Source organism: Xenopus laevis, chromosome 2S, assembly GCF_017654675.1.
Source record: "Xenopus laevis strain J_2021 chromosome 2S, Xenopus_laevis_v10.1, whole genome shotgun sequence".
In the NCBI taxonomy this organism is placed as follows: domain Eukaryota; kingdom Metazoa; phylum Chordata; class Amphibia; order Anura; family Pipidae; genus Xenopus; species Xenopus laevis.
In genome coordinates, this window is record NC_054374.1 from 68,730,558 (window position 1) to 68,750,204 (window position 19,647).

Here is a 19,647-nt window from a genome sequence, read left to right on the forward strand (position 1 = left end):
TGTGTCTGTGTCTTTGTGTGACTTCCCAGGAGGAAAAGCTATGGAATGGCAAAAGTTCTGTCATTCGTTGAACAGGTGCCACTGTGCCTGCTACCGTTATATACGCTTTAAGTTTACACTAACAATAAATGTCAACTTTTATCTCGTACCATCTAGGTCTGTTCTGTCCCAATTTTCCATTTAGTCAGGCAATTATTCAACATGGACCCTCCTTATTTGCTTTATCATTGGTTTTTCTGCATTGTTAGGGCTCTTACAGACGAGCGTTTGAAGCTGCGCTCCCCTGCGTTCTGTTTTATGCGTTCAGCCGCAGGGGAGCGCAGGAGTAGACGCATTCAGTTTTTTTTCAATGGGGCTGTACTCACACTGGCGCCGAACGCAGGAAAAATGCAGCATGTTGCATCTCAACCTGCGTTCGCCGCCTACATACGCCTGTGTGAGTACAGCCCCATTGAAAAAAACTGAATGCGTCTACTCCTGCGCTCACCTGCGGCTGACCGCATAAAAACAACGCAGGGAAGCGCAGCTTCAAACGCTCGTCTTTAAGAGCCCTTGTTGAACAAATGCATCAAACATGTTTTTCTTGGCACACGAGTACTCCAGGGTAGTTAACTGTAAGATCAACTTACACAAAAACTAAACTAGTAATATTCTCACAGTTATTTCTACGATATGGAAAGTGGACCTGTCACCCAGACACAAAAAATCTGAATAATAAGAGTCCTTTTCAAATGAAAGCATTCATAGCTGTTGTAAGCTCATTTAAAAATCTTAGCTGTCAATCAAATATTGTCTCCCATGCCTCTATTCCCTGGGCATAGAGGTGGGCAGACAATTATTCACTTTCCTTTCAGCACTAATTAGATGTCACTGCTCTCCACATATTCCCCCGTTCTCTTTCCCATTTAATTGTGTAGCCAGGGCATGGGGATGGACATCAGGTCCTCCATTCTGGTGCACAAACAAGATTCTGAGATGATGCAAGGCTTGTCTTAAAAACAGTAATAAAGGATATCAAAGGTTTCGGTAGTCCGCTCCCTCTGCCGGTTCCCAAAAGGGTCTGTTCTCCCTCAGACTTGTATAGACATCCAATCCAGAATTACGAAAAGAAACCAGCGCTCATCCAGCACGAGGTATAGACAAACAAAGGGGCAAGAAAATTATTCCCATATAGTGTAGTATTTTTACATGAATTTAGTACACCACTTTGTGAAATTAGAGTACTTCTAAAAAAGTGCCCTTTTCAAATTATACTATTTGCCGTGTCACTTATTAAAATCCACACAGTGAAGTGAATCTTATGTGAGGGTACTCACGAACGTTTAAATGGAGTTTAGGCGTTTAGAAAGATAGTTTAACGGTCATCTTCCCAATTCTCTCCAGACTCTGTGGCTTTAAAACAATGCGCTGACAGTGTAAAATCATCACTTTTTTAATCCCAAAATAACATTAAAATCACACTCACAATGTTGCTGTTAAAATTTTCGCATTAAAAGAAAGTCACCACTTTGCCGTCTGTTGGAATCACCAGGCAGTCAGTGTAGATGGTTTAGCCGGCGTCTCGACCGCCTCGTGTATCCCAGTGCGCTCGTGGATGACGTCACTGACCGACGCGTTTCGTTTTCTGACTTCCTCAAGGGCTTCAAAGCTGTCAGTGCGCATGTCGCCTTATGAAGAGACGGCGGATCCGGTTGCGTGCTCCTCCCTTCCGCTTCTCTTGTTCTGTTTGTTTGCATGTTACTATAGTAACGTCTTCCCAGCCCAAATGTGTCTAATCTTCTGTACATTACCATGACACCCAGCGGATTTCTTCCATCGTAGAGGGAGGGTTTTAATTTCCCTCACTGATGGATCAATATATCACTATGACATATACCTTTTGCCCACTTCGCTATAAGGATATTCAAAAGATTCCCACATACAGCATAAACAACATATTTGTAACTCTAGGACATTTAGGCCATTTCATTCAAATAATACAAATTTCCTATTCCCATTGGATTATAAAAAGGCTCTCAAATTGATGTCTACATTAAGTCCTTTAGGTGTAAAGGTTTCTAAGCTGTAAATCCAGCGGCTTTCACACTGTAGGGTGGTTTTTACTAGATCCCCCCCTCTCCATCTATTTCTCACTTCTTCCACCCCCCAGTATTGTAGACAGGCAGGATTCATTCCGTGGGCATCTTTAAAGTGTTTAAAAACAGTGTCCACAAAATGGCTCCTGCCTGCTTGCTATAATTATTAGCTCCCAGACAGAAGGAAACAAGATTCAAATAATTTATATAGTGTAATTAAAGTTCATTTTGCTTGACTAGGGTCCCCTATAAGGAGATTACTTTATGGTAACGCTAATAGCTTGAAGTTGCTAGAAACACGAGTCTGTTTGAGGGTGCTCTGTCTTCAATCAACGCTAGCTTCTTAATTTAACTCTCTCCATTAATTTCTCAATTTTTTAAGCCTATAAGATGCTCCCATATCCTTGATGTTGTTATAACCCCTGATGTTAAGTTAATGATAAAGTTAAAGGGTCAGAACCTTTTTGTTCATGTTTGCCCATTTTCTATTGATTTCCAAATACAAAAAGGCAGCAATGGGGTGTGCCCAGTTGAACAGGACCCTAAGAATTCCCTAGGTTTTCTCATAGCCTGGCACAGAGACAGAGAGCCAGTGAGATAGGTTTGTGCACTGAACAGAAACATTCTGCTTGGCTCAAATAAACATCTGATTAAAAAATTGCAAATTGAGAATGATATTTATCCATATTTTTATTTATATAGTATCTTCATTAAAAAACAGATATTACTAAGCTCTCCAAAAGCAACACACGAGCAATAAAAATTGCTGCATTGTGAAATTTTGAATAGTTGAGTAAGGCGGCTTGAATGGACAAACCTCAAGTCTAGTATCATTAAAGCCCTGGGCCTTGATCAGTTTTGCATTAGAAATGCCAGAATAATCTCTTGCGGGATAGCTGAAGACAGTCTGGACATGTACAGTAAGAAATGTTTGAGGTCATGCCACCTCACATCCATTTGCTGAACCAACAGACGTTGCAATTGGCTCAACCTGCCCATCAGGCTCTGTTAGTGTTTCTCATAAACAGGCAGGCTGGCATGTCCTCAGCATCTGAAGTCTCTTCCTACTGGCAGCCCTTCTAACAACTTCTGCCTTTTTGACGTTCTCATTGTAGTGACTCTCAGACAGATGTTCAGTTCTTCTGTTCACTCAATTTCCGCTTTTCCTTTTTTTTTGGTCGGACATTCAAGGCAAAATCTTCACAATTTCTCCACCCCATTTGCACTTGTGCGCCTTGTTGTCAGGTGTCCTGTTTGTTGTGCTTTTCACCAGATATCCTTAGGTCCCATAACATAAACACCAATGGGGTGTCAGTTCTTCCATTTCATTCTAAAATTCATATTCAGTCTATAGACAGATATGAAAAGTTAAGGCTATTTTCAGAAAAATAGTAGCATGTTTAAAAAAGTGAATATAGCTCAAAATCCTTATAATAGCTTTTATTTCCATGCACGCATATGTATTGGGAACACTGTACATTCTATTCCAAATCAAAAGAAGAAAGATTTATGAAATTTGTGTTATTCCTTCAAAGAAATTGAAGAATATTGGAATATTAGGCTGTGGGCAATATCGGGCTGATCCGATTGCGGCCCCTAGGGCCCAACAATCGGATCCTAACAATGGGTAACGGGCGGATTGCGGGACCACATTAATGGTCGGCCGCGATCCAACGGGATTTTTTGTCCCGTCCGATCGACATCTGCCCGATTTTCGGCCAGATATCGATTGGGGAAGCCCGTCGGAGGGCCCCATGCACAGGCCAATAAGCTGCCGATTTGGTCTGTCGCCAGCTTTAATTGGCCCGTGTATGGTCACCTTTACATGGAGTTAGCTAACTTCTGGCACCTGTTACATTCCACAATTCTTCTGCATTTCTTGCTTTTGCTTCAGAAATAGCATTTTCGATGTCACCCCACAAGTTTTCTATTGGCTTAAGGTCCATGGATTGGACTGACCACTCCATAACGTCAATCTTGTTGATCTGGAACCAAGATTTTGCTCTTTTACTGGTGCGTTTGGGGCCATGGTCTTGTTGAAACACCCTTTTCAAGGGCATTTCCTCTTCAGCATCAGGCAACATGACCTCTTCAAGTATTTTGATGTATTGAAACTGACCCTGATCCCTGGTATGTGATATATAGACCCAATTCCACAGTATGAGAAACATCCCCATATCATGATGCTTCGCTGTCTTCACAGTATACTGTGTGTGCTTGAATTCAGTGTTTGGGGGTCATCTGACAAACTGTCTGCGGCCCCTAGACCCAAAAAGAACAATCTTGCTTTCAGTCCACTAAATATGGCACCGTTTCTCTTTAGGCCAGTCAGTGTGTTTGGCAAATTGTAACCTCAACACATCTTTTTTTTTTCTTCCAACAATGGGACTTTGCGGGTGCTTCTTGCCAATAGCTTGACTTCACATAGGTGTCTTCTAATTCTAACATTACTCACAGGTAACTTTAGACCTTCCTTAATCTCCCTGGAGCTGATCATTGGCTGAGTCTGCCATTTTGGCTATTCTTCTATCCATTTAAATAGTAGATTTTAGTTTTCTTCCACATCTTTCAGGTTTGGTTGTCATTTTAAAGCATTTGGGATCATTTTAGCTGAGCAGCCAAACATTTTCTGCACTATCTTTTCCCCTCTCCAATCAACTTTTTAATCAAAGTACACTATTCTGCTGAACAATGTCTGAAATGACGACATTTTCAGAGAGAAATGTACTATAACCAGCATGCACAACATTTGCTGCCTTCCTTCCTTAAATAAGGGCTGTAATTGACACCTGTTTTTCACAAAATGAATGACCTCATTAGTTGAACTTCACACTGCTATTATTTGGAACAAGCTATTATTATTATTTGGAACAAGCCTCAATTAATGATTCAATTACACAGAATCAGCAGCATGCATGTCATGACTGTTGGGTCTGTTGGTTTTCTATTACTCTTCTACACCTACTAGTAAATGATTTGCCATGTATAAATATAATTTGTACCAAAATCAGAGATTGATCAGGTTAGTGATGTCGAACTATTATTCTGAGCACAACTTTATATAACACTTCCAGTTCATCTGTCATACAAAAATGCTATAAACAATTGTCATTTACTTTAATATTAACTCTTAGTATTATGTAGACAATAATATTTAAGGGAATGTGCAGTTGATTTTAATTTTTCAGTCTGCTGTTTTTACATCCTATACCTATTTTTCAATTGCTCTCCCGTTACATTTAACTATTTGGTTGCTAATTTGGTTACCTAGCTCTTTAGGCAGTATCATAGAATGTCTTACCATAATACAGGTGTGGAACCTATTATTCAGAATGCTTGGGACCTGGGGTTTTCCGGATAATGGATCTTTTCCTTAGTCCTACAGGCAGCACAGTAACTAATGGGGTTGAGTCCCTCACCATCCCTGTAGCACAGGAAAAAAACGCAATCATGAATAATTAATCAGCTTACAAATACCTCACCTCTGTCCCTCCTTCCCCAGCGTTCTTTTTCCCGAGCAATTCTATTGCACAAGTCCTGTGGGCCATGTAGGCAAAGATCCAGGCGCTGAGGTGTCTGATGGCCGCATGGGGAACTATCTGAGGTTGAGTTCCCCAGGGGAAGGTTCCCTTTGACATGGTTGGAGATTAGGGAAAATTATATCATACTTACAGGGTGGGAGCCTTGCCCACTGCCATGTTACAGTCCAGGAAAGGAAAATCTCAGTAAGTATGATATGATTTTCCCTGTTCCTTAACACGGCAGTGGGCAACAACGGGATGTACCAAAAAATACACAACATAAAGAGGGAGAATTTTAAACGTTTAATGCAGAGTTCAACACCGAGGATGCGAAAGAAGAGGATTTGTTCGAAAATACGTCAAATTTGTAATGGTTCACAAAGGTATTGAACGATGACCAAACAGATGCTCTACAGATTTCTTCTGAAGTGGCCCCTGCATGAAAGGCCCAGGATGCCGCCATGCCTCTAGTAGAATGTGCCTTAATAGTAGAGGGTACTGTGTTAGAGTTTAAGGTGTAGGCCATCTGGATGCACTCTTTGATCCATCCCGCTATCGTGGATTTGGATGGCTGAGCCCCTGCTTTTTTCCCCTGAGGGATCACCAAGAGGGAGTCTGAGGATCTTATGCGAAGGACTCTTTCAAGGTAGATCTTCAGACATCTCACCACGTCCAAGTTATGCTATCTATGCTCCTTGTCGGATTTAGGATCAGGAAAGAAGGTAGGTAATATGATGTCCTGAGTGGTGTGAAATTGTGACACCGCTTTAGGGATAAATTTATCTGCAGTTTTGAGCACTACTATATCCTAAAGAAAGGTGAGCTTACCTTCCTTTACAGACAGGGCTTGAAGCTCTCCGACCCTCCTTGCGGAGGTGATTGCAAGCAAAAAACACATCTTTAAATTCAGCATCTTAAGCGGTATGTCTTGTAAGGGTTCGAAGGGTTCTGTAGAAAGAGCCTTCAATACCAGACTTAAGTCCCAAGGGGGAACTTGAGGTGTAGTGACCGGCGCCAGTCTTTTGACTCCTTGGAAGAAGTTTTTAATCATGGTGTATTGAGACCACTGTATTTCAGAGAAGTGAGATATTGCCCTAACTTGGCTTCTGAGTGTAGCCAAGCTCGGCTTCAAATCTAACCCCTTCTGCAAAAATTCCACTACATGAACTTCAGAGATCTTGAGTGGGTCGACTCCTGCTTCTCTGCACCACTCATTGAACTTTTCCCAAGTGGTAAAGTATTTTTGCAAGGTATTGGGTTTTCTTGCTGCAATTAAAGTGGAAATAGAAGCTTCCGAGAGACCAGTAGATAAAAGGTTTAACCTCTTAAGAGCCAAGCCATTAAGTTCCATCTGCCTGGATGGGGGTGGATTATATCCCCCTGCATCATCAGATCCTCCCAATGGGGGAGCCTGAGTGGGAGATCCTTGGATAAGGCTAAAATCTGCAAGAACCAAGGCATCTTCGGCCAAGGTGGTCCTGCTTGGTCCTTTATTTTTCTCAGGACCCATGGAATTAAGGGGAGAGGAGGAATGATACAGGCCCTGCAAAATTTCCACTGAATCGAGAATGTGTCCACCCTCCAAGCTTCCTGATCCACTGACACGAACTTCGAAAGTTTCGCATTCGTTTGTAGATGCCATCAGATCGAGACATAAGGGGTCCCATTTTGTCAGAATTATATTGAAAGCAGATTGGTTCAATTCCCATTCCCCGGGTCTGGACATTGTCCTGTTTAACTTGTCCGCTCTCACATTCTGTAATCCCGGAATGTATTCTGCTCTTAGATCTTCCAAGTTCTTCTCTGCCCATGCAAAAATAGTCATGGTGAAGTCTAATAGATTTTTTGACCTCATCCCTCCATTGCCTGTTCAGATATCTGACTGAAGGCATGTTGTCTAATTTCACCAATACCGACTTGTTCAGAAATTGTCGTCTAAATGTTAGAAGTCCCATTAATATTGCCTTGAGCTCTTTCCAGTTGGAAGACCTGGAAATTTCCAATGGGGACCATTTGCCCTGAGTTTCGATCCCCAGTGTGTGGGCTCCCCATCCCCACTTGCTGGCATCGGTGGTTAATATCAGCCAGTCTGGCTGACTCAAGGACACTATCATTCGAGATTCACCGTCATTGTCCACCATTTCAGGGACTGAATCGTAGTTGATGCTAGTTGTATCTGCTGATGAGGTAATTGTGGTCCCATCTGGACAAAAACTTGTTTTGCAAAATTATGACATGGTAATGGGCCCACTTCACACAGTCCACTGTAGAAATAATTTTTCCCAATACTCTCTGGCAATTTATTGCTGTTTGTATGGACCTGGTTCTGAGGTTCCTATAGAATCCTGAATGTCCCGAATTCTCCTTTGTGGAAGTGAAAGATTGTAGTTTCTGGTGTCGATTTTCACCCCCAGGAATTCCAATCGCTGGGTAGGGGATGTGATACTTTTCTCCCAGTTCATTATCCATCCCAGCTTTTGAAGCAGATCAGAAACCCTTGATAGGTGATCCTTTAGAATCTCTTTTGAAGCAGCTTTGATGAGCATGTCATCTAAATAAGCAAATAGCTGAATCCCCTGTAACCTTAAGCTCTCTATGATGGGAGCCAGGACTTTTGTAAACAGCCTTGGAGCTGTTGCTAGGCCAAATGGAATAACATTGTACTGGAAATGCTCGTTTAGTACCTTGAAACAAAGGAATTACCTGTGAGCTTCTTTTATTGGAATGTGCCAATAGGCATTCTTTATGTCTAACTTCACTAACCAGTCGTTTGGATCCACACATTGGGTGATAGCCTTCAAGGTTTCCATCTTGAAGGATGGAACTTCCAACTGTCGGTTTAGTGTTCTGAGGTTGAGAATCATTCTGAGATCTCCATTCTGTTTTTCCTGAGGAAAATGTGGGAATAAATTCCTCAAAATCTCTGATCCCGGGGAACCTTTGATATAACTGTCTTCCAATAAACTTCGGATAATAGATTTAAGAATGAGGAATTTCTTCGAAGATCTTGGTTTGTCTGACGAAACAAACCGATGAGGAAGGTTTTCGTGCAGGTTTATTCTGTATCCTTCTGTTATAACATCTAAAATCCACTTGCTTGAACAAACTCGAGCCCACATTGTACTGAATGTCGTTAATCTTCCTCCCACATACAACGGGGCTCCCACACCTTCATGATCTGGGCTTCTCAGGCTTGATGTTAGCTCCTTTGGACTGAAAGGACTGGTTCCTGTAATTTCGCCCTTGTTTCCATTGCCTAGAGAAAGACTTCCCTGGCTTGTATTGTCTAGCCTCTCTGTAATTTCCTCTGATGTTTCTGGTTGGGTTTCTTTTATCCCTATGAAGAAGGAAGAAATTAAGATTTACCGGCAGACGCTTTGGCAATGATCTGATCCAATTCTGGACCAAATAAGTTCCCCTTGAAAGGAAGACTACATAAGTTATGCTTTGATTGAGCATCAGCATGCCATTGTCTTAACCATAGTCCTCTTCTAGCCACCACCAAGAGGCTCATGGATTTAGCTACCAACTTTATTGATTCTAGAGAAGCTTCTGCTGCAAATTCATTGGCCACTTTGACATCCTTAAGTAACTTGACCAGTTTATCTCTGTCAGTGCCCGCTTTAATAGCATCTTCCAGTTCCTGATGCCATATTCTGTTGGCCCTTGTGACAGAGGTTGTTGCTGTAGCCGATTTACAGGCTGCTCCACCAGCGTTATAAACCCTCTTAAGGACCCCATCCTGTCGTCTCTCCATGGTGTCTTTAAGGGATACCCCTTCATCCACTGGAAGGGTAGTTTTCCTGGCCACTCTGGTAATGTCCGCATCAACCTTTGGAGGATTTTCCCAGGATTTAGCCACATCTGCTGAGAATGGGAGTAATTTCTTGAATTTTCTAGGAACTACTTGCTTCCTATCAGGACTATCCCATTCCGACTGAATGGTGGAACTTCGTGCACTGGGAAAAGATGATTCGTTTTAGCAGATGATTTGAACATTTTATCCTGTTTAACAGGAGATTTTCCTTGGTCTTCCAAATCCAGTGTTTTTCTTACAGCCTTAATGAGTGGCTCAACCATATCGATGTTAAAAGGCAGATTCTTCATCCTGTACTGAGTCACTGTCTGAAATCTCTCCTTCAGATTCAATTGATACTTCCGATAAGCCCATACCCACCCTGTTAAAGGGGTAATCATTCCTGAACTACTTCTGTCTCCAACTGAAGCTGGCCCCGGCCTAAATTCTTTAGAACGTTATCAGTGACTTGTGACATCATAGAGGATACCGACTGATTTATGGTCTCCTTCATCCAATTCATCATATCGGACATTTGAGGTGAGTCAACTCCAGAGGCATCAAGCAGGCATTTGACACACAGCCTCTTATCCGGAAGAGCATAATCCGAGCATGAAGCACATTCAGTTCTAGCCGACTTTCTTCTACTCCCCTCTCTGCTTGGAGGACTCCTATTAAGAAGAACAAAACAGTGTAACATTACTATCATCAAATAAAAATTCCTTTTTCCCCTCGCCTCCGTTGCGTTCACCTCTCAAAAAGAAGCACTCACCCCCTTGAAACCGGGTGAGACCTTCTACAGCTCATTATGCAATAGAGATCCTCCAGTAGATGTAGCTATCCAACCTGAAAAAAATTCCAAATATTATCCATGTCCCAGGAGGATCCCTACGGGCTTCACATCAATGGTCAGGGGACTCATACTTACAATAGTACCCTCCTGACAGCACAAATGGCACAAGAAAACTTTTACCAATTCAGCAGGGGAATAAAAGACGCTTCTTTAAACTTGAGCGCATAGCCTCAGGCGCCTTTTCACGTTCACTTCCGGGTTTGCGTAATTGCGCATGCGCAGAAGCGCTGGTGCCATCTTGGAGGCTGACATCAGCGTCTTATCGCGCACAGTGCCAAGGAGGCGTTTGCGGCTTACAGCGCTGGTGGCACACATGGCCAAAGCCTTTAGTGACTTTCCTAGAGGCACTCAAGAGGTAAAACAGCCTCGGTCCCAGGACATCAGAAAGGAGAGAGATACCAAGTCTGGACTAACGGGGGTAGCGACAAGAGAAAAAAAAGATGGTGGCTAGGGGGCGGGAACTGGCTTTTTATTTGGCATTTTCTGTCCCATCGCAGGGTGGGAGGGGATTAACCCGTTGTTGCCCACTGCTGTGTTAAGGAACAGGAATGTTTCAGGGCTGCAGGTGATGCTTTTCAGGCTGGAATTAGAAGTGCAGCAGTTTTCTCTTTCCCCTGACTCTGGGCGCACAGCACGGAAGCGTTGCGCATGGAGATGACGTCATCACTTATGGCAGTGAGACACGCATGGTTGGGGAGATTTGGCTCCTGTTTTAAAGGGATGGAGGCATTTTCTGCGGCTAGTAAGAGGGTATTTAAGGTAGCAGAATCTTTTGAAATATCTATCCTTGTTGCAGTACTGTGGCTGAAGGCTGCCAGTCTGTGTATCAAAGGCTGCTAAGGTATATATCTTGTAGCAGCAGGGTTGGTAATGGCTGTTTGTTTATTGGGCTAATGATGTTTATCCCTGTTTCTTTTGTTAGATGTCAGAAGGCAAAAGAAAAACATAGGATTTGCTCAGGCTGTGATCAACCAATTCATGAGATATGGGCATCAAACAGCTGCCAAGCCTGTACCAACCCCAGCCAAGATAAAACAGAAGAATTTATGTCTTGGTTTAAGGATATCATGGAAAAGTCACTTGGAGTTTTTCAAAAGTCAAAATCAGTGCCTAGTCATTCCAGAACGGTGAGTGATTCAGAATCAGAAACGGAATTGGGGGAAATAAGTTCTTCTGAACCTTCCTCTTCTACTTTGACAACTAAAAATAAAGAAATGTATTTATTTAATGTGGAAAAGATGCCTAGGCTAATTAAAGAAGTCAGGAAGATGGTTTGCCCAAAAACTTTGACTCCAGAGTCTGGGAATAAATCGGCTTTACCTTTCTTTTCTGAAAAGAAACAAATTTGTTTTCCAATACATGATTCATTGAAGCAGATTTTTCACGATGAATGGAAAAATCCGGGGAAAAAGCCAGAGATGAATAAAAGATTCAAACAGATGTTTCCTTTTGAGTTATCAGATGTGGCTGAGTGGGAAGACACCAGAATGTTGACACAGCAGTTGCCAGGTTATCTAAACGCATTACAATTCCAGTGGATGGATAAGAGAGGAGTGAGGAGGTCTTATATGGCTGGGGCCAATTTATGCAAAACGTCATTAGCGGCCATTTCAGTTTCCAGATCATTAAAATGCTGGTTAAATGCTTTAGAAGAAGATATTGATACAGGAACTTCTAGAGATGATCTCCTGGATATGCTTTATCCGATAAGACTAGGTACAGATTATTTATGCGTTGTGGCACTGGAGTCATTTTAGTTGGGAGCAAGAACCATGTCTTTATCCACATTAGGTAGAAGAGCCCTATGGCTAAAGGCTTGGGCAGCTGATTTAGCTTAAAAGAACAAGCTTATTTCAATGCCCTTTGAATCTGGAAAATTATTTGGTTCTGCCTTGGATAATTTGCTGGAAAGCTTAGTAACAGGAAATGGGGAAGATACTTCCACAAGACAGGCAAAAGACTCAGAAGAGACATTTTTTCCCACCTCTACCAGAAGATTCTCTCCACAGTCTTCTAGGGGCAGGAGACCTTTCAGAGATGGAGAGAATAGGGACAAGTTCCGAAACAGGCTCTTTAAGTCCAAGTGTCCAGCAAAGGAATTTAGTCAAAAGAAGAACTCCGGTCAGATTTAATCACCTAATTGCTGACGCCAGAAGTCAAGAGGAGGTTGGGAGGAGACTGACTTTATTTTTCCCCCATCTGGCAACAAACAACTTCCCACATATGGGTGTTGAATGTAATAAAAGAAGGCTATCGCATAGCATTTTAGGAACAACCTATGCATAACAAAAAGGAGACAAGACCCTATAAAACAAGAGGCTATTTTGATGGCAATAAAACAATTCCTAGTAATGAAAGTGTTGGAACCGGTTCCTCAAGGGGAAATAAAGATGGGAGTCTACTCAGTTTTTTTGGTTCCCAAGCAAAACGGCTCTTTCAGATTAGTGGTAGATCTGAAGTTTCTCAACCAGTTTGTAAGGAAAGAAAAATTCTGAATGGAAACTATCAAATCTGCAATAAGTTTTTTACAACAAGGAGATCTACTTGTTACAATAGATCTAAAAGACACGTACCTACATGTTCCCATTCATCCCCTCAGCAGGAAGTATCTGTGCGTTGCAGTTTGGGAAAAAAACGAGATTCATCATTTCCAATTCAGAGCTTTACCCTTTGGGACAACCTCAGCTCCGAGAGTATTTACCAAGGTGATTGTGGTTCTAGCAGCAGCACTGAGGGTGCAAGGTGTCTTCGTAGTTAAATACTTAAGACGATTGGCTGCTAAAAGCCTAGAGTCTGGAGCAGATGGATTATCACTTGAAGAAAGTATTGAATATGCTGGAATCTCATGGGTGGACAATCAACTCAAGGGCAGATGTGTCTTCCAAATCCGTCCAGATGGAAACTGGCAGCATGGAATTTGACAAGGACTTGCTAGTTAATCAAGCCCTCTCTTAGGAAGTTGTACAGACACTACTACATTCTCGTAAACAGTCCACTTCTAAAGTATACAATAAAGTTTGGAAAGTCTTTAGTTCATGGTGTGTCCAGAGAGATTTTCAGTCAATGACTTGTCCGGTGGCAGGGATTTTACAGTTTCTGCAAGACGGGTTTGACAAAGGGTTGAAGCCGGCTACTTTAGCGGCCAACTACATCCAGAGATTTAATTTCAGAACCTTTGATCAAGCATTTTATTAAAGGAATGATGTGGTTGAGACCATTAATAAAAAATCCTGTTGCGGCATGGGATCTCAATTTGGTATTGTCAGCTCTATGCAAACATCCCTTTGAGCCCTTGGAATCTATTAGTCAAAAGTTTTTGGCATGGAAGACGGCGTTTCTGGTAGCAATTACATCTGCTAGCACTGGCAGCAAATCCACCGTATACTTTATTCTTTCCAGAAAAAGTTGTGCTCAGAACTCTACCTTTTTTTAGACCAAAAGTTCCTTCCACGCAAAATATTAATGCTCAGATTATACTTCCATCCTTTTTTCCGGAGCCTTCCACTGTACAAGAAGAATATCTTAATAAGCTAGATGTAAGAAGATGTTTTGCAATTTATACTGAGAGAACAAAAAGTTTCAGAGATTCGGAACATCTTTTCATTTCTTTTATGGGGAAGTCGAAAGGAAACAAGGTTGCAAAATCTACTATTGCAGCCTGGGTGAAGAATACTAATTCATTGGCTTATACTTCATTGGGAAAAGATCCTCCTGATCAATTAAGAGCTCATTCGACAAGAGCAGCAACGTCTTGGCAGAAAAATCAGAAGAAATCTGCAAAGCAGCCACATGGAGCAGCATTTCTACATCTACAAGATTCTACTGCCTTGATTTGGCAGCCTTAAATGATGCAGCCTTTGGCAGCTGGGTTCTGGAGGCAGTACTTCAAGATCCTTAATCCCACCCTGGTTATTCTAGCTTGCTAGATCCCATTAGTTACTGTGCTGCCTGTAGGACTAAAGAAAAGAAAAAATGTATATTTACCGAAGTTGCGAGAATCAGTCAAACACGAATGCGTGAATCATTTCATGGAGCAATACCTGTGCAGCAGATACAAATAATTTGTTACTTTAATATTGGGAACTTTCTGTAAGATTTTATCTTTATCTTTGCAATACACTAACTGGTCTGTCTCCTCACAAATTTATAGCCAATCAACAAATCATAATGCATTTGAATATATTATTATTATTATACAATATATGGCCTGAGCTATTTCTCTAACAGAACAGGTTCCCGGTGGGCCAGTCTGACACTGAATAAACCTATATCCAATATACTTTAATTAAAAAAAGTGTACTGTTTTTATAATAAACCTGACTGTATGCAGTAAAATTCCCCCTTTGTTTTACTTTCCCAAGGGAAACAAGTACTTTCGGACGGCAGGGAAGCAATGTGCAGGGTTATTGTATGTTTTGTTTGCATAACTTGGCTAACCTTAGCTAATCTCTATGCCAATCAACCCCTGCACCTTCTTTCCCAGTCATGCAAAACTCTGCAGCGTCGGACTGGGCCGGCAGGACACCGGGAAAAAACCCGGTGGGCCCTGGCGGCCCAGACCCGCTAGACATAGCTGGTGCTCCTGACCTCCCCTTCCCTGATTGCGTAAGGAAGGTGCGATATGCGCCGGCAGAGAGAAGGGAGAGGGACAGAAGGAGCCCGGTGACAGCAGGGGGCCCTGTCACTGGGGGAGGGGGGAGCGGCGGGGGCCCTGCTACTGGGGTATCATCGGCCTGATTGACATCACATTGACTGAAAACACCAGACTCTGATTTCACCTTCAAGTGATTCACTTACTTTTGCCACATGCAGAAATGTTATTGGATCATTTTTTTTTCAAAAAATACATGACCAAATATAATAATTTGTGTTTCATTTTTTAAACTAGGTTTTTTTATCTACTTTTAGCTGATCCTGACAATAATAACATTCCTTGCACACTTCTGGGATTGTCCTACTTCACTAGTCTCGTGCACGGCATTGTAGGAGTATATTCTGGGGAGAGCTGAGTACTGCTGCACTGTTTCAGTGGTACATGTAGTGCAGATGAGAATTTCAGAGAACAGAAAGGGGAAAACATATACTGCATTCAACACCAATTGTATTTACAAATAAATGTGACCTTTCTTAACATTTTAGTTTATGAATATTGGAACGTTGCTTAGATTTACATTTCCTGTCTTGCAAACTTATATTGTTTTTATTATTTGGGTGGAGTTTCTCTTCGGGGTAAAAAACTGGGCATTCAGAAAGCAGACTGATCGCGAGCCTAGAGTTTTACAGTACTGTAATTCAAAACAACTGCATGTAAAACAGATTTGCAGCTTGGCGCCAGGAGGAAAATTTTATAAGCTGTAGACAGTTACTTGGTACAAAAAGGCATTTAGCAATTTAGAAAATACTGCCACATTAAAGTGACACAGACAAATGTAAAACACAGTCGATAATACAGCATATATAGTACATTACATTGTTTAAAAAATATATTCTAACTTTGGATGCCTAAGCCCACTCCCCTGCAAAGACACCCACAGGTGTTACACCACCCCATCCCGCCCTCCCCCGCATCAGCACACTGTGATTTCTGGGAGAGGGGCTGAATCAGGAGGCTGCAGCACTTGTATGAGTGGGTCATGGGCTCTTTCTGGACCCCATGTATTTGTGGCTGTCGGATTTATCCTCCTATAGTCCTCCAGCGATATAAGATTCTCTCGCACAATGAGTAAGTCCTTCTTGGATTTGAATAAATACTTACTCAAATCGAGCCTGGCGCCGAAGTTCCCCCTGTGCCTGACTTGAACCAAACAGATTCACTCAGGAAATTAACCTGACATTTTTATTTGAGGTATACATTAATACAGAGTATTACAATACAGAGTATTAAATAATAGCTAATAGGTCCTGAAAGCTCGTGAAGATTATGGGGGACATTTTAGTAATATAACATAGAACCATTTAACCATTTCTTCCCTCATGGGGCTGATCCTGTGACATCCAATCATTGTCCTTGGTTTAACATAATTGTGACCATTTTAAGTATAGCCCTTTCTGACCTTAGTATAGTCCAGATAAGTACGTCTGCTGTGCTAGAACAGTGTCCAGAATGGTATCTGTGCAGTGAGTGTGTTTTTCAGGCTATAAGTGTCTTTTGTAAACCTTGCACTAAGAATACTTGTGACTTTGAGGCAACAGATGTATTCCCTGTTCTGTGTAAACATTCCAACTACCCAAATTAGTTTGAAGGCCTCTAACCTTGAAGTTTACTGGGACATTCACTAAGATTCGTTGTTGCACCAGCGTCCGCTTCGCTGCGCTTCGCCAGGCGTATTTTCCCTAGCGCTATGCAAAATCACTAAAATCCGAAGTTGCGCTCAGGGGAAGCGTAAGGTTGCGAAGTTGCACTAGCGTTAATTCGACAAGCAAAGTTGCGCTAGCGATGGTTAATTTGCATATGACGCCAAATTCAAGTTACAATGGAGGTATATGTAGCAGCACTACACAAGCCTGGGAAACCTTCAAAACAGCAAATAACATTTTTATTTTGCCCTACACATGTGGCCACTGTATAGTTAAGTTGCCATGAGTTAGGAAATGTAGGGGGGAAGGAGGGTAGCCCCCAAAATTGATCTTTTTCAGCCTATCACCCATAAAAAATGAAAAAAACACCAGTGTTTTTTCTGACTTAGAAATTTTTTAAACTTTTTTTGAAGCAATCCCTATCTACTCTATTGCACTTCGCCTGGTCTGAGGTGGCGAAGGAAGTCTGGCGTAAATGGTAGCGTTCAGAATAATTTGCGCATCAGTGAATTTGCGTAGTTAGGTCCGTTGCGCAAATTCGCCAGGCGTAAGGGTGCGAAGTAACACTAACGAATCGGCAAATTAACGAAAATGCTAGCGTTAGGCACTTCGTCGTTTAGTGAATTTGCCCCATAGAGTCTAACACAGCTGTTCTGTGGCAGTGTTCTGTTCTATAACCATTTTAGTTTATACATAACCCGTATATATAATTTTAATCTAAAACCCTGATATCTACTATGGCCGGTGGACTCTGCTTCAATTAGTTACACCACTGCTGACCCCATCGTTTTACTTCACCCTGCTCCAGTAACTGATGTGAGTTTTCATGTTATATGTGTGAGGCAGATCAACATCTCCAAATTTGCAAGGCCAGTGCTTTCCAGTTATGTTTCCAGACTGAAGGAAGAAATCTCTGGCAAACAGCACAATTTAGAATGAATGTTCGATTAGGAATCTAAGCTGCCATTTAAAGGGGACCCATCACCCAAAAAAAAAAAAATTCCAAATACTATTTTAACCTGTTAGTCAAGCAAAATTAACTTTACTTACACTGTAGGAATTATTTGAATCTGGTTTCCATCAGTCTGGGAACTCATAATTATAGCAAGCAGGTAGCAGCCATTTTGTGGACACTGTTATTAAGACAAGCCTTGCATCATCTCTGATTTTTGTTTATGCACCAGAATGGGGGACCCGATGTCCATCCCCATGTCCTGGCTACACAATTAAATGGTAAAGAGAGAGGGGGGAATGTGGGGAGAGCCAGTGGCGGAACTACCGGGGGAGCAGGGGTGCGAGCGGGCCAGGGCCCGCACCCCCTCAGGGCCCCCCGGCAGCCCGTGCGCCACTGACAAATGCGGCCGTACGGAGGGGGCGGGGCCCGGCTGCGCGTCACGCACCAGGGCCCGCTCCCCTCTAGTGACGCTACTGGGGAGAGCTGTGACATCTAGAAAGTGCTGAATGGAAAGTGAAAGTAATTGCTTGCCCTGCCTCTATCCCTAAGGCAAAGAGGAGGGGCAGACAATATTTGATTGACAGCTGAGATTTTTAAATAAACAGCTATGAATGCTTTAATGAAAAAAAGAATTAGGATTTCATGTTTAATTTGAAAAATACTTTTATTATGCAGCTTTTTATGGGTGACAGGTCCATTTTAAGAGTGAATACCATAATGTAACTATAAGGAGCTGTGAACAATTTGGGAAACCTTGGAATAAGGGTAGGCAAGAACACAGGCGTCAAGTTGGATGCAACAGAAAATAAGGTTATTTGAAAATATTTTATTTGATTTTAATTTTAAGCAAATAAAATCAGTATGACAGCAAGGGGCAGATTTACTAAGGGTCGAAGTGAAGTTGAGGGAATTTTCGAAGTTAAAAAATTCGAAATTAGAAGTAATTTTTTTGGATACTCCGACCATTGAATAAGATACTACGACTTCAAATTTACTTAGACTTCGATTCGAAGTAAAAATCGTTTGAATATTTGACCATTTGATAATCGAAGTACTGTCTCTTCGACTTCAATACTTTGCCAAATTAAACCTGCCGAAGTGCTATGTTAGCCTATGGGGACCTTCTACAACCATTTTCTAAGTCTTTACACATCGAATAAAAATTGTTTAATCGTTCGATTCAAAGGATTTAATCGATTTTTATTCGACCGCACGATTGCCAAATTTGCTGAAAAAACGTCGAATTCAAAATTCGACCCTTGATAATTCTGCGCCCAAATGTTATGCAGACTAAGAGAATATGTTATATTCGAAAATAAGGTAAGAAACACAAAATGTCGAATGGTGTCGCATCGTTCCCCCGACACTACTGTTGGAAGCAGACGCTGCATCCGAGAGTTGTGTCGTATGAGCACTGCGACACCATCCGACATTGCTGTTGCTTACCTTATTTTCTGTCGTAGCCGACTTGACGCCTGCATTTTCGCGCAGCGCGTCGGATCACCCGAAAACACGTGCAAATTGCCCATGTAGTTCTACCCTTATACTTAAGAGAAAATATGTCAGGGATGCCCATGAGGTGGCCCTTCTAGATTTGACTGCTGTTGGAATACTAAAGCTGAAGTTCAATAAAAGCTAGAGAATACTAAAATATATCAATTAGATATTAAAAGTTTTCTTATAGTTGCTGTTACCATCAATAGAGAAGGGCAATTTTATCTCCAGCTTTCATGTATCATGTACAGAGGGCGAGAGTAAATCAAACCTACAAAGTATCCCCAAATTATACTAGCTCTAGACTAAATACGACAACTGAATCTGGTCTCTCAGGACAATCTGATGATATAACATATACTGTATACCTCTTGTGAATACATGATTCACAAGAGGTGTAGAAAAGTTTTGTTAAAGGGAATGTAAAGGCAAAAAAACAAAATCCCATTTTTACTTTCTTTAATGAAAAATCTCTCTCTAATATACTTTAATTAAAAAATGTATACTGTTTTTATAAGAAACCTGACTTATGCAGTGAAATTCCCCCTTCATTTACTTGCTCTGACTGCTGGGATAGGAAACTTCAGAAGGTCTCTAACTGCTCTGCAGGGAAACAATCATACTTTAAAAATGGTAGGGGGCCCCACGTTACTTCC